The following is a 12,961-nucleotide window of genomic DNA, read 5'->3' as shown; positions in this document are numbered from 1 at the left end:
GAAAAAGAAGTTGTGTAGAGCACAGTGGTGCAGAGTAGAATGGAGCGGCAAAGAGTGGGGTGACATGAAGCGCAATGGTGTACAGTGACATAACATGCAGTGGTGCGGTGTAGAGTGCCGTTGAGTTCAGTGGCGGAGAGTGGAGTCTTGCAGACTATAGTGTCATAGAATGCAGTGTCAGAGTGCAGTTTCGTGAGTGGCGCAGAGAATTTTTGTTATTTTCTAGGCGTGACCGTCTGTTATTGAATGCCATGACCTCTCTTTGTAGTTCCAGATGGATGCCTGGCAGGTTCGGAGAATTGGGAAGCGTTATTAGCTGCTTTGTATATTTGCGTCTATTTAATTTTAATTTGTGTTAGACTTTAAAGTTCATTTTACATTTTGTATACATTCTTTCTTTTGTTCTGCGCATGTCATTATTGGTGTTTTCCTGATTTGTATATGTGTCTTTAAGCTTCTTTCTGTTTGTATTGTGTTATGTTTTAGAACACTAGGGTAAGCCCAGCTATGGTGAGTACACCCACACAGTCATCGTGTATTCTTGGTCCATGACCCTGATCATTGTTGTAAGCTCAAACCATCCAATATGGTCTTTACTTTTACTAGCTCCAAGGGTGGTGGTTGGCAGGAGTAATTTTTAAAGTTCCGCAAAGAGGTATGGGAGTTCACTAAAGCTTGTGATGGCTGTTGCAGGCATTTCTGAGTATTTCTGGGTTTACGTAGTGTGCAGGTCTGATCTTAATGTAAAACCCAATTCCAACTTGTGTCCCAATTAGTGAGTTCAGCCTCAGGTGACCATGTGCGCTTTAGTTTTGGGTGCACTTGTGAAAACACTAAAGGTATGATTACAGGTTTGCCATATTTTATCGTTTCCTGCAATCTGTTTTTGTGTGTTAATTACAGTAAGCTTGTTGGTTTCACTGATTTTGAGTCACCGAAAGACATACTGAAAATATATGCATCGTCTTCTGTTATGGGTAAAACCAAACAAGCAAAAATTAAATTGGCATTCCCTAATCAGCACAAGAGGAAGCAGAAAGGTTACACTTCGATCTGAATGTTTCACACACGTTTTGTCTGAGTTTACTGTTTCACATTTGCAGGGCTGATTATACAATCTGATTACCTTTACCCTCAGGTAAAGAGGCTTTGTAGCCCCGGAAGACACAGAAAGTAGTAAGCAAGCAGTAAAAAGTCAACAGCAAACTCACAGTGGGAACAAATCAATCTCAAATCTCACATGCGAGCTGCTCATCCCTCCAGGTAAAAGGCACGTGGCACGAATAGTAAAAAAATGTTTGTTTCCACCACACTTCAGAATTCCCCAAAAAAGTGCTGCATTTCTATTCTCATTCTGATGTATTCTAAAATATCAGCACAGTTCATTTTAGTTGTATGCTAGAAAACATAACACCCTAAATATAGCCTGTCCTCATGGGTACTCGGCAGGATGGACTGTCACATAAATTCTTTCACTTTGAAGTCAGCAAACAAATAAGTGAACACCAAGTTTCCTGGGAATACAAAGCCTGACATTTGACCTCTTTATTTGAATGCACAGCAAATGAGACAAAACAAGAACAGGATTTAAAGGCCTGTTTACAGACAGTAGTACTGCGGAGGCACAAGGAATGCTCACTGGAGACAGTAGTCAAGGTGGGTCAGTCTAAAACAAAAAGCAAGTGACAGAACCAGCTACGATATATGCACTCTGTAGAGTGGCTCAACAAAAAGAAAAAAGTAGGTCCCAAAAGTGCAAGCAGTGTACTTGGGCCATGCTCTAGGGGAGGGTCACATGAAAAGAGTGGGAAGTGCCGAACACAGAGCTGACCAGCAGGAAGCAAACAATCGAGAGTGACTTTGAAGCCCACCAATTGTAAGTGATGGGAGGGCTCCAAGCCCACTAACAATAAACAAAATGTTGAGAGGAGACAGCGCATGCCCTGTCTATGCAAGACCTAAAAATGGCTTGCTGCTGCTGTCATCGCCTGAACAGGAGCACAAACAAGGTGTGAAGCGCTACGCACAACATTGGCACTATGGTGCAGAGATTTGTGTGAGGTCCAGCCCAGGATTTGTACTGGAAGAAAGCGCTTACAGAGTCCAAAATCCTATGCCTAGACAAATTCATTCCACACATTGGACGTGTGTTGTACAGTGCAGTACAAATACAATGCATTAAATGTTTGCATAAATATAAACATTTCTACAGGTTAACACCTGCTTCAAGGAAGCATAACTTTACTAATCAGAGCCCAGTCTGAATATTTTAGTATTCAGGGCTTTGAGTAAAAAAACTATGGTTGTTTGCAGTGACTCACACATTTCGCACCCATTTAATGCCCCCGTAATGCAGTGTGGTACAAAGTGATATTTGTGCTGGCCAATGGGCATTTCTAGCTCAACAGTATATACCCTTGCAAAACTTTGTGCCGCTTTGATTCACTTTGCATGACTTTGTGCAGATGCAAAGTCTTAGTAAATATGCCCTGTGGCTTTACCGTGCTGTAATATTACAACTGAAGGTTATCCTGAGTTACAACCTGTGAAACTCGAAATCAAGAGGTGAAGCTAGATGGGGGGCAAGGGGAGAAAGAGGAATGAAGGAACCCAGGGTTTGGTATAAAGTTTTCTATGGCTGGCTTTTTTTCCAAAACCATTTTATGATTTTCATAGAAAGAACATGAAATCACAGTCAAAGGGTCAAGTACAACATATAGGTGTTTCAGGACATATTAGCTTCCAGTGCATATGAGAAATATCACATTCAGCACTCATGGGAATCAATAACTGATAAACTAGAAACTGCTTCACTTGGGGGACACACACGGATCCTCTTGTAGCAGAACAGGAATAAGAAGGCCCATTTGTTTAGAGTAATCCCAGGGGAGGAGAGAGTGTGGCGGAAGTGGAGGGATGGGCTCTATGGTGTCACAATGCCAGTAGTGTACACAATCTGGACTAATTGTGTTCAATGTGGTAGGTTGTTTTTTTCTGATCATTTATTCCTGGGCCTTCACTAGGTTGTTCCAAATGTGAGCTAAGGGGATACATCTTAGCCCATGCGGTTCCTCTCGCCTCAAGGCAGTACCTTCTGCCTGGGCCGGGTGCTGGAGGTCAGCGTGCCACGCCTCTAGCGATGGAAGGGGGGTCCGAGAGTTCCAGTGATGGGTAATAGCTCGGCCCGCTAGCAGTGGAGCGAGATCCAGGAATCTGGTTGTAACTTCAGCCGATTCAGGCTGAGGATGACCATCAAGAAGTACCCTCCACGGGGAGTATTTGAGTGGTCTATCTGTGTAAGCACTGAGAGGACCGCCGTCCTGAAGGAATTTGGTTGCGTACAGCCCCAGATCATGCGCGTCAGGTGTGCGGGTGCTGTCTGCCAACAAAAGCAGTTCGAGGACGCTCCTAGGAATATAGCATACAGTCTTTGTGGGGTGAGACCTATGAGTGGCTTTACCTCCAGGTACTTGGGTGGGACATGGAATAAGGGCCGTGATATGTATTATACCAACATCTGAACAAGAGAACACTGGTCAGTCCGCCTCTATACGAATACGAGGTCTGCAGGTGTGTTTTGTCTCAAACAGGTAAAATAATCCACCAGGCTATCTTCTTAGCTCCCATACTAAGGTCTCTGAAATTTGTTTGTTACCAAACGTCCCCTGGTGCTTTCCCAATGCTTCCCTGCACTGTGAGGTGTCACTCAGAATGGCCAGGGGTGTTCAGGTGGTGTAAAACCCTATTCTGACATGTTAAAGTGTTCTAATAATAAAAACAACTGCATACATACTGGAGCATTTTGGAGAATGCTAAATAGTTCTCCAGTAGTGCTCTTTCAGATACCTTTGTGAATCGCCCCTCTAAACATCTGAAATGGCAATTAAATTATACAATTCAGGAAATGCTCACATACATGCCAACAGACCCGGTTCAGGCAGGAGACTCCTGACAGAAAATGAGGCACTCCAATGTGTACACCAAAGATCTGCATCTATTTCTGAATTCTATTTTATGGAAGACACAAAACGTGGCAGGTAAAGGAAATATACGACTGGTAGATTTCCATTACACCTACTACAAAACCTTCAACAGAGGGCCCTATTAAAGGACTGCATACATCCATGCCCGTGTGACTGTGTTTCCTCCCAAAGCCACAAGTGACCCCTATAACCGGAAAAGGTTTTATGAATCGGAACAGAACCGACACTGACACCTCGCATGTGCCACCGTCCTCGGATACCAGACATTTGTTGCGCTTTCTTTCCTGCACACTCGCCGAAGGATGCCAGGCATGTGGCTGACATCCAATACTTCTAAACTTAGAGCTACTGATAGCAAATGCGAGCCCAGCCCGGTCACCTGACCTTCTAAACATGGCCGCCGTTATCCTTCCCTCCAGAGGATGGGCCTGAAAGGAGAGGACATTTCTCAATGCATCGAACAAGATGCCAGAGTTTTTGGCGCCTGCTGCAGGCACCGATGGGGAACCTACAACTTGGATCACTGGCAAACCCAAATCATTAGTTCATTATTCCGAGATTCATGTCCGAATTAACAATGAATTGGGTAATAAGAAAGGTCGTTGTTTAAATAACGAGATAATTCAGTTTGCGGGGGCATACTCTATGTATTAATGTGCGTGTGTTACATTGTTGGCTATTGTAATGCACGCCCAACACTAGTTTCAGTCCTGATATTTCACAAAATTAATGCCGTGCCCATCAATTATTTTAATTAATTTTTCAACAATGACATTGGCCCAGTGGATTATGAATTTCAGCCAATGAGAAGCCTAGAAATTAGAATAAGTATATTCTGCTGTTTTTTATAGTACAACCTCCAGTGCACACTGTGTTATCCGAAAACCATGTAGTAAAAAACATTTAAAAAAATGGGTAATAGGTCACTACCCTTGATATTCCTGTAATACCAGAGGCATTCTAGGGTCATAAAACAAAAGGCTGAAGGTAGAGACATCTTTAGCCCTGGCTTGACAGCCCAACTATCCACAACCTACTGTTATCCATTCTTTAAGCTGTAGGGCAGCCGTCAGCAAGACACATTGTTACCGCTTCCCTAAAATATACACTGAGTGGTCGTTGGCTCCACCCACAGGAGTATGATTCTCTCACCTCATGCTATGGGTTATTTGGTGTATTTTACTGTTTCTTGTGGAGTGATTGCGTCGTAATGCCTGAGGGACTATACTACCTCTCAAATGTACACTGAATCATCACATAATAAATTATTAATCTCACAGATATATTCTATATAAAAGCATTTTGTTTTATTTTTGTGTACTGCAATACACCTTAATGTTAGTTTTTTTTTTTTACTGCGATGGGTTTTTCGAATGTTTTAATCAGGACCCAACATGCAATCTAGACCGATTGGTTTTGACAATGCTTGTTTTTTTAAGATGTCATAAGAATCCCAAAACACCATTCTATAGACTACACCGTTAACCTCCATCCTAGCCAGTTTCAGCAGTTTGAAACATGGGAATTACTTTTGAGTTGAAATTGTCTCCTACCTCTGAAGTCCTCCTCCCTATCAGAAATTAAGACAGTGCGTTATCATCTTTATAACTCACCAAAGATGTGCCCTTTACTGTGCATGAATCACAGAATAGCCCTGGTACAAGGCATGGCATTTTCTAGGCTAGGAGAATGTATGGGAGTTTATCCACTGGTAAGCTTCTAGCAGTCTGAAATAGATCAAGATTGTTTTTGGTTTATCTGAATATGATCATGTATTCGGCCTCAGGAGGAGCTTGTCTAGTTTAGCATCTCTCATGAGATAATGATGAGAGATCTGTTTATAGTTGTAAAGGCTCTTCATGGATGGATTCTAAGTACTTAGCAAATTGTAATAATTTTGTTCATCTACGACTTAGACTATGCTCTGCAACTGGGCCTAAAATAACAATTTCCAGATGCCAACAATCACAGCTTGGTGATAAACATGTTGCTATATTTAGTGCCATGCTGTGTAACCAACTACTAATTTCACTATAGACTCAGTTTCACTTACTGACAGGTTAGAGCCCACACACATCATGATAGCAAGCAGGTTGATAGAGGTCTGCGACTGCCGATAAGAGTAAGCAACAAAGGGAATTGGAGGATATGGCAAACAGGACACTGGTGGAGATTGGGGGCTCATGGTCAGCTCAATTCCCATCCCAAGATGGTGGAGTTTACTTATAAAGTCACTGGCTGATACTGCACAAGTGCCCAATCCAATATGGCAGCCGTCACTGCAGTCATGATGCTACTTCCTCTCTAGAGACATGCAGAGACAAGATAGAAGGCAGCAAGATGCAAACACTCACTTCCTGGCAAACTTGAGTCTTGTTTTGGGGTGTTCCTAACTCTCACATTAGATTGCATCCGTTTTCTCCCTCACTGGACCTTTATGGTTTTAGCATGCCCCTTTAGTCACCATATGACGTACACATGCTATCATCTATCTTTTACCTTTATTTCCTCTGCAGATTTCTAGATACACTCATTGAGCCAATCTCCAGAACTTCTCTAGGACCAGCACTCTCCACGTCCTGGTGGAAGACTGTAGCTGTGGCAGGATCCCCAGTTTCCCTACTCGACCTTTATTTGCTTCCCTGTATCCCCGATATCAGTTCGCTAGAACATTGTGTTCGTATTAGTGCTTTTGGGTTCAGAAAAGCTGGCGGTTTGTCGTCGCTGGAAATCCTTAATTACTTCTGGTGGTCATAAACCCGTGCAGATGTCTTAGTTTTAGATAGGGCTTGAAAAAACGACTTAAATGAGGAATACATTGCAAGCACTGGCCTTTTTGTAATCTGTGTGTATCTTGTATGTTTGGACCTAACAATGATTGGGTTTGTGTAAGAGAAATAAATATATAATACAATTAGAGTACCATTGAACTAGATGCACTTCGTATAGTTTTGAAAGCAATATGCTTAGAAACACACATTTTAAAAATACCACGTTCGTTAGAAATCATTTGCTAGACATGATATATGTTCAGCGCCTAGCAGATGCATAAGCAAATAAATTTACTAAACCCAAACTTCACAGAAATGATGCAAAATCTATGATTAGTGTCTATATTTAATGTGGATTATCTGCTTTCTGTGAATAATGGGATGGTAAGAAAACTAGACACCTGGGCTGATTTCCTCATCAGTCAATTACTTTCTGTTCTGCCATTTTATTACCCCCCTTTGTCCAACGAATGGTGCACTCCCAAAGAAAGTTAGCCAAAAAATAAAGACAACAAAAATATTTTGTGCAACAAACCAGTCAACGTAAAATAAGCTTTGCAAAGACTTGCTTGTCATAACCAACCACCCTTGATTACAAAGCTTGCTTGTAACAAATGGATATGTAACAAAATGCTCTCACTAAAACTCCACCTTTTGACTAAAAGTAACAATTGTCTATTCTTTTCACGGCAAACCACCAGGTGTGGAACACCATTATTCAGCAAACAACATTTTCCTGTTTCAGAAACGTACATTTGTCGTGCCACGCTGATCCAAACTAAACCATGCAGTGCCAAATTATAAAGGTAACGTTGTTGTAACCTGTAACAATGTAATGCCAATGTGTGTTTCTGGTGATCCTGATAAACTCGTTAACCCTCTGTATTGTATTCTGCCTCTCATTGATTAATGGTAGTGTAAGAAATTCATATTTGTTAATGTACATTATAGCGGAGCGAAGCAGCTCTCGGTGCTTGCACAAGATATGAAACCACTGGAACTGTGGCCTTGTGGTTTATCTGACTACAGAAGCCCAAGCTGGCATTATAGGAACATAGTACACAGATGTGCATTTTTTGTCTGAACGTGAACTCTGATGTTGTGTTGCTCATTGACAATGCACACTACAGGTCAACGTTTTATCCTACATTTCAAGCCAGGATGCATAGACAAGAGCATAAACCCAGCAAAGACCCGGCTTTGATTAGCCCTAGGAGTGCAAAATGTAATGTTACTGGACCAAGAAACTGCATGTTATTCACCTACTGAAGCAAAAGCGTGTTATGACAGCAGATGCACGAGCGCATATTAAAAAAATCTTTTATTTCCACAGCAACCGCACAAGTCATTTACGCATTCAGAACTTCTTATTTCGAACCGTTTAATGATATTTTTCATTTCTACAGTTTTACATCCTCAGATTGCATGCTATCCCAGAAACCCTCCTTGCACAATTGTATAATAAAGCCATGCATGAAAATCTGACTTCGACTTCAAATTTTCATTGTTCTTCTCCTTTCCTCTGGAATGAGCCCCCTTAGCTCACCCTCCACAGGCCTCCTCCCTCTGCGTGCATCCCACGCTAAGTGGCAGGAAAGTCTCACTCCATCTAGTTCCATGTATTTCTGCAAACGGTCTGCACTTCATTTCATTGAGCACAGCCTTCCCCCTTCAAGCCATACCCCTGCAGCCTAACAAGCCATAACTTCCTCTGACCCATCTATTCATCACACAAACCATGTGCAAGAACTCACAGCCTCACCTGCCTCTTACTAACCTAGCGCAAAGAAACTGGGACAAAGGCAGGGAGCACTGAGAGCAGAACATTCATCTCAGTAACCACCAATGATCTATACCCCCTGGACTAACCACTGATCTGGGGTTACAGGCTGGTGTCTACTCTCCGTACAGAGCTCCAACACTTGGCAGGGGTACTAAGCGCTATATTACTCCAATGCAATGCAAAATATTCTCATAAAAGTTTGGAACTCTGCAGACATCCACAGGCACACTAAAATGCAAATTGACATAATAAACAGTATAAATTGCAAACAGCATTTGTTTCAGTTGTCGAATGAGTTTTTGCGTCTAATTAGTACCCGCACTCAAAAAGAGGCTCCTATTCGTACGAGAGGTATTTGTGTTTGCTGTCAACACCTTTTTACCCCTCTCACAGAGAAAATACTTGCTACCCACTGCTGTGCCAACAGATGAGTCGGGGCAATTCGGGCTCAACCCCTTGGGGCTGCTAGTGCTAAAACAGGTGCCCCTCGGTTTTAGCGCTTGCACCCGAGTCTAAATGACCGAGGACAACTGGTCCCGTAGAACTTTGTGGAAATGACTTGAAATGAAAGAATGACCGATCATTGGGTCATTGACAATTTGTACTTCTCCTGACACTTGAAACATGTCTGGAATTACCAGGGCGTGCGCTGTTAATACCGCACACACCATCTATGGAAAAGTATCTGGAATATGTGGCAGCCTTTTACTGCAAGGAATCTTCAGGAATCGCCAAGGGAAACAGCCTCCGTTATTTATTACCAAAAATCTCCATTGAAAGCCTAACCATTGCAGAAACTGTGGTGGGGAAATGGTAATATGAGGCAGCCATTATCAGAAGTTTTCCTTGAATATTCAACATCATGCACCCAACTATAAGGTGGGGGTAAAAACAGGGGCCGGGACAGAGACTGGAACATCACTACTGACAGTCATTTTTGTTTCTCGGCACCGACATTTGGGTAATTACCATTTTTTCCTGGTAATTCTGAAATGTTTCTTCAGGCCAAAAAGGCTGCTGGGGACAGTTTAGGGATTTCCGTGAATACGTGTGGTATTACTGCGAGGGATCTCGGTAACACGGCCTGTCTGCCGGTAACGACCGGGGCTTGTAATTGTGCACAGCAAAAAAAATGTCGGTAACACGATTAGTAAACAGTTTGCACTTTGCGCGGGTCCCGCGGCACGTGTGGGCTATAAGAGCGCCATAATATTCAGAAATAACCCTCTTAAAGCTAAAACGGACAATGTCCGTGCAATATACAATATATTGTGCTGCTGGGGGTCGGTTAACTAGCAGAATACGGGAACAGGGGGTTAAATCAAGGCGCTCTTGACGCAGACGGTACTGGGACAGACCTGGGCACACAATAACCGAACACTCACTCTGAGATAATAAAGCACGACGCTGCCAGCCCTTACCTCGAGGTCTCCGGTGTGGTCCGAACCCTGAAACTCCACAGAGAGGGCACGAGCAGCGACAACCCGCCGAGCTTGCAGCCAGCCACCTCCTCGGCTGGCAGGGACCCACCCAGTGACAAAAATAAAGTTATCAGCGAGCGCGGGGCATTCTTCAGGGGCTGAGGAATGGGCCCTGCATGGCAGCCGCGCAGGCCCGGAGGTGGCACTGGCAGGCACAACTGGCGGCGGTAAAAGAATGTCAGAGGTGGGGGCACGGTTGGGGCGAGCAGTATATGGCAGTGGCGACCCAGATATTCACATTTTTTTGCGAGGGCGTTTTTAAAAACGCTCATGCCATGGGCCAAACGTAACAGCTTTTTAAATCTTAATTGATCTAATGTTTTGTTATAAAGCGTGGCAGAGTCTGTTAGCAGCCGTAAAGGGCTGTGCACAAGGGATGCCAAAAATATTTGTCAGCGGACAGTGGAGTCCACTTGGGGACAAGGTGTTGGCTTTTTCTAATTTCCGTAGAAATCTGAAGGTTGGAGCCTGCTTGGTAGGGCACTCAAAACCCCATCATTACCACTCCCGTCTGGCAGGGATTACCATCTCCTCACCAAAGGGCTGGTTCATCGACCCTGGAATGTGGAATGTCTGCACCAGACCGGCTGGGATACACATCAGTGACATGGAGGTTGAAGAATGCCAAACTCCCACCGAGCTATCCTGCTAGTATAAAAAGTCATGCTACTGAGGCATGTACACATTGTGTAAGCGAAAGTACATTCAAAGCCAGAAATGTGGAAGCTGGAATTGTGTAATGTCAAATCCCAAAACGGATCCTTTCCAGGGACAGTTTAGGGTGCATTCGAGATTCAATAAGATTGGGAGTTCGACCTGATTTTGATATAGTAAAGGTTTTTGGGATACACACCTCGCAGGGGTCAGATGTGGCCCATATTGTTTCCGCAAACAGCACCAATTCACTCATCAGGAAGACGACAATCCCCAAGACGAGCAAAGCAACCAGCTCTGGCGATCCCTTCTCTGCTGTCTCTGGTCAACACACCTGGACCCCTCTAATGCACCTGATCTTCTCGACAGTCTCAGTCCCTTTGGATCCACACGTGAAAGGCCGTTCGCATTTCCTGCACATAGGCGTTCTCCCCTATAAACCCACGGGGACTGACCTCGGCTGTGGTCTGTGGCGGTGGTATGTGCCATAGACTCAAGCCCTATATTCACCATCCCTTCCCCCAGAGCTCCCTGTAGTGACCCCCTGGCTGTGCCCGGTAGTGTCTGGGTGCAGGGCCTGACCCTACACGCTCTGCGTCCCGAGAGATCACGACCTTTGCATCTCAGCGAGGATCGAGGGGAAGATACGAGTGGGTTTTTCACCAGAACTGGTGAACTTCAGCGTCTTTTTAGATTGTGCATACTAACCATAATATCCCTTCAACTAAACACGCTTAGCGGAATTACTCTGGTTCTTTATAAAACACTTCATTTTCTCTTCTAACAAAGAACCACAAGATCTCTCTAACAAGTTTGTTTGTAATCTATCACGACTCAAGTCAAAGAAAGCATCCACTGAGCGTGGAGAGGGATCTGGCTGTACCGAGTGGCCCCTACATGTACTGAATGGTCCCTGACCGCATCCTGTACCCCGCTCCCACACCCAAAGATTGCCTACAGCACACACTGGCTGTGCACACTGGAACCTGACTGCAGGGCATGGTGTTCAGACACCCCCAGTGACCCGTCCCACAGATGCAAAGCACAGGAGCTTTAAAGCAAGCAAGGAAGCTGGGCCTTCCTTCATTGCATGTTGGGTAGTAGCAGGCAGCCATAACTGGGGTGCCCTGAGCCCCAATAAACCCCTGGAGCCCAGTGCCACTGCCCCGTGGCGATTATAGCTAGATCCCTCACACCACCAGACCTACATACCACGGCCTTCAAACATGTCCTGAGCACAGTTCCTGCTCCCTCAGAGTCTCCGACCCCGCCCTGCATTCAGTGCCACAGTCCACAGGAACACCAGACGGTCTTCTGCCAGCCTGCACCCAATCCGCTCGGCCCTAGAGCCACCGGCTCCTTTAGGCTCACGGAGTGGGGCTCCTTGAGGCAGAAGATAGTAGCAAGGTCTGAGGCAGAAATCCAGGCGTGGTGCCAGCCCTGGCCCAGCAAGCACCATAAGCGCAAGTTGGTTGAAGTCTTCAAACTGCAGGACTGAAACGTCTGCTTTAGCCTCAATTTGTGGGAACTGGGTCACAACTCAGCTTCCAATCTAAGTGATCGCAACTTTCGAAGTTCTGGCATGTAGGTGAGCTTTACAGGTGGTGGACCAACTAGCAGAGGGCGCTGACGACGTCCTTACAAAGGGCACCATTTTATGTCTCGCTTAGGGTGTGGTCAGTCTGGGTAGAAATTAGAGGGATCCACGTGGCTCAGGTAGGTATTATTGAGTCAGATACTGGATCTGGGCTCGACCCAGAAAAGTACTGACTTGGTACCGGTCCTGACCCAAGGACACATTCAGCCACACTGGCACTTTGTGAATTTTGTGTTCAGCGTATTAACCTGAGGAGGGAGAGCTAAGAGTCTAAATTTCAGTTCCAGCTTGGCCCAACACAGATGTCTCACTCATCAGGGCTCTTTTTGTTTTAGTTAATTCCTGGCTAGGTGTAGCCTAACATCTTCATTCAAGGAAGCAAAGGAAATCAGTTAGCCCCTTCTTAAGTGCTCGAGATAAACTATGATATGGAGCAGGTGCACTGTGCATTTTCTAAGCTTAATATGCAAGAGATATGCATACACTGTAAGAATGTGAAATGCATCTGTATATATGAGTAATTATACTATTAATTTATATAGCACTTCCTATAAAATCATGACTAAATGCTGTGCTTTGCAGCAGGCACATAAACCCTTTGCTGTTTTATGACAGGTCAATGTTCTGGTGTCTAGAGTGCTTGCAGATCTCTCCACCAAGTCATTGCCCACCAGTTATTTTACTCCTATTAT

At 44.4% G+C, this 12,961-nt stretch overlaps 1 protein-coding gene across 1 annotated transcript in view; it reads right to left on the bottom strand.

Moving 5' to 3' along the window:
- SPTB (spectrin beta, erythrocytic) overlaps positions 1-10,063 on the bottom strand; it is a 194,161-nt gene extending 184,098 nt beyond the window's left edge. The window contains exon 1 of the mRNA XM_069208909.1: positions 9,959-10,063. The gene's annotated coding sequence lies outside the window, so the exon portion shown is untranslated. The remainder of the gene's footprint in view (positions 1-9,958) is intronic.
- Between the last annotated feature and the right edge of the window lie 2,898 nt (positions 10,064-12,961).

This window comes from Pleurodeles waltl, chromosome 9, assembly GCF_031143425.1.
Source record: "Pleurodeles waltl isolate 20211129_DDA chromosome 9, aPleWal1.hap1.20221129, whole genome shotgun sequence".
NCBI lineage: Eukaryota > Metazoa > Chordata > Amphibia > Caudata > Salamandridae > Pleurodeles > Pleurodeles waltl.
The sequence above is the reverse complement of the archived record's forward strand: the minus strand, read 5'-3'. Positions and strand labels throughout refer to the sequence as shown.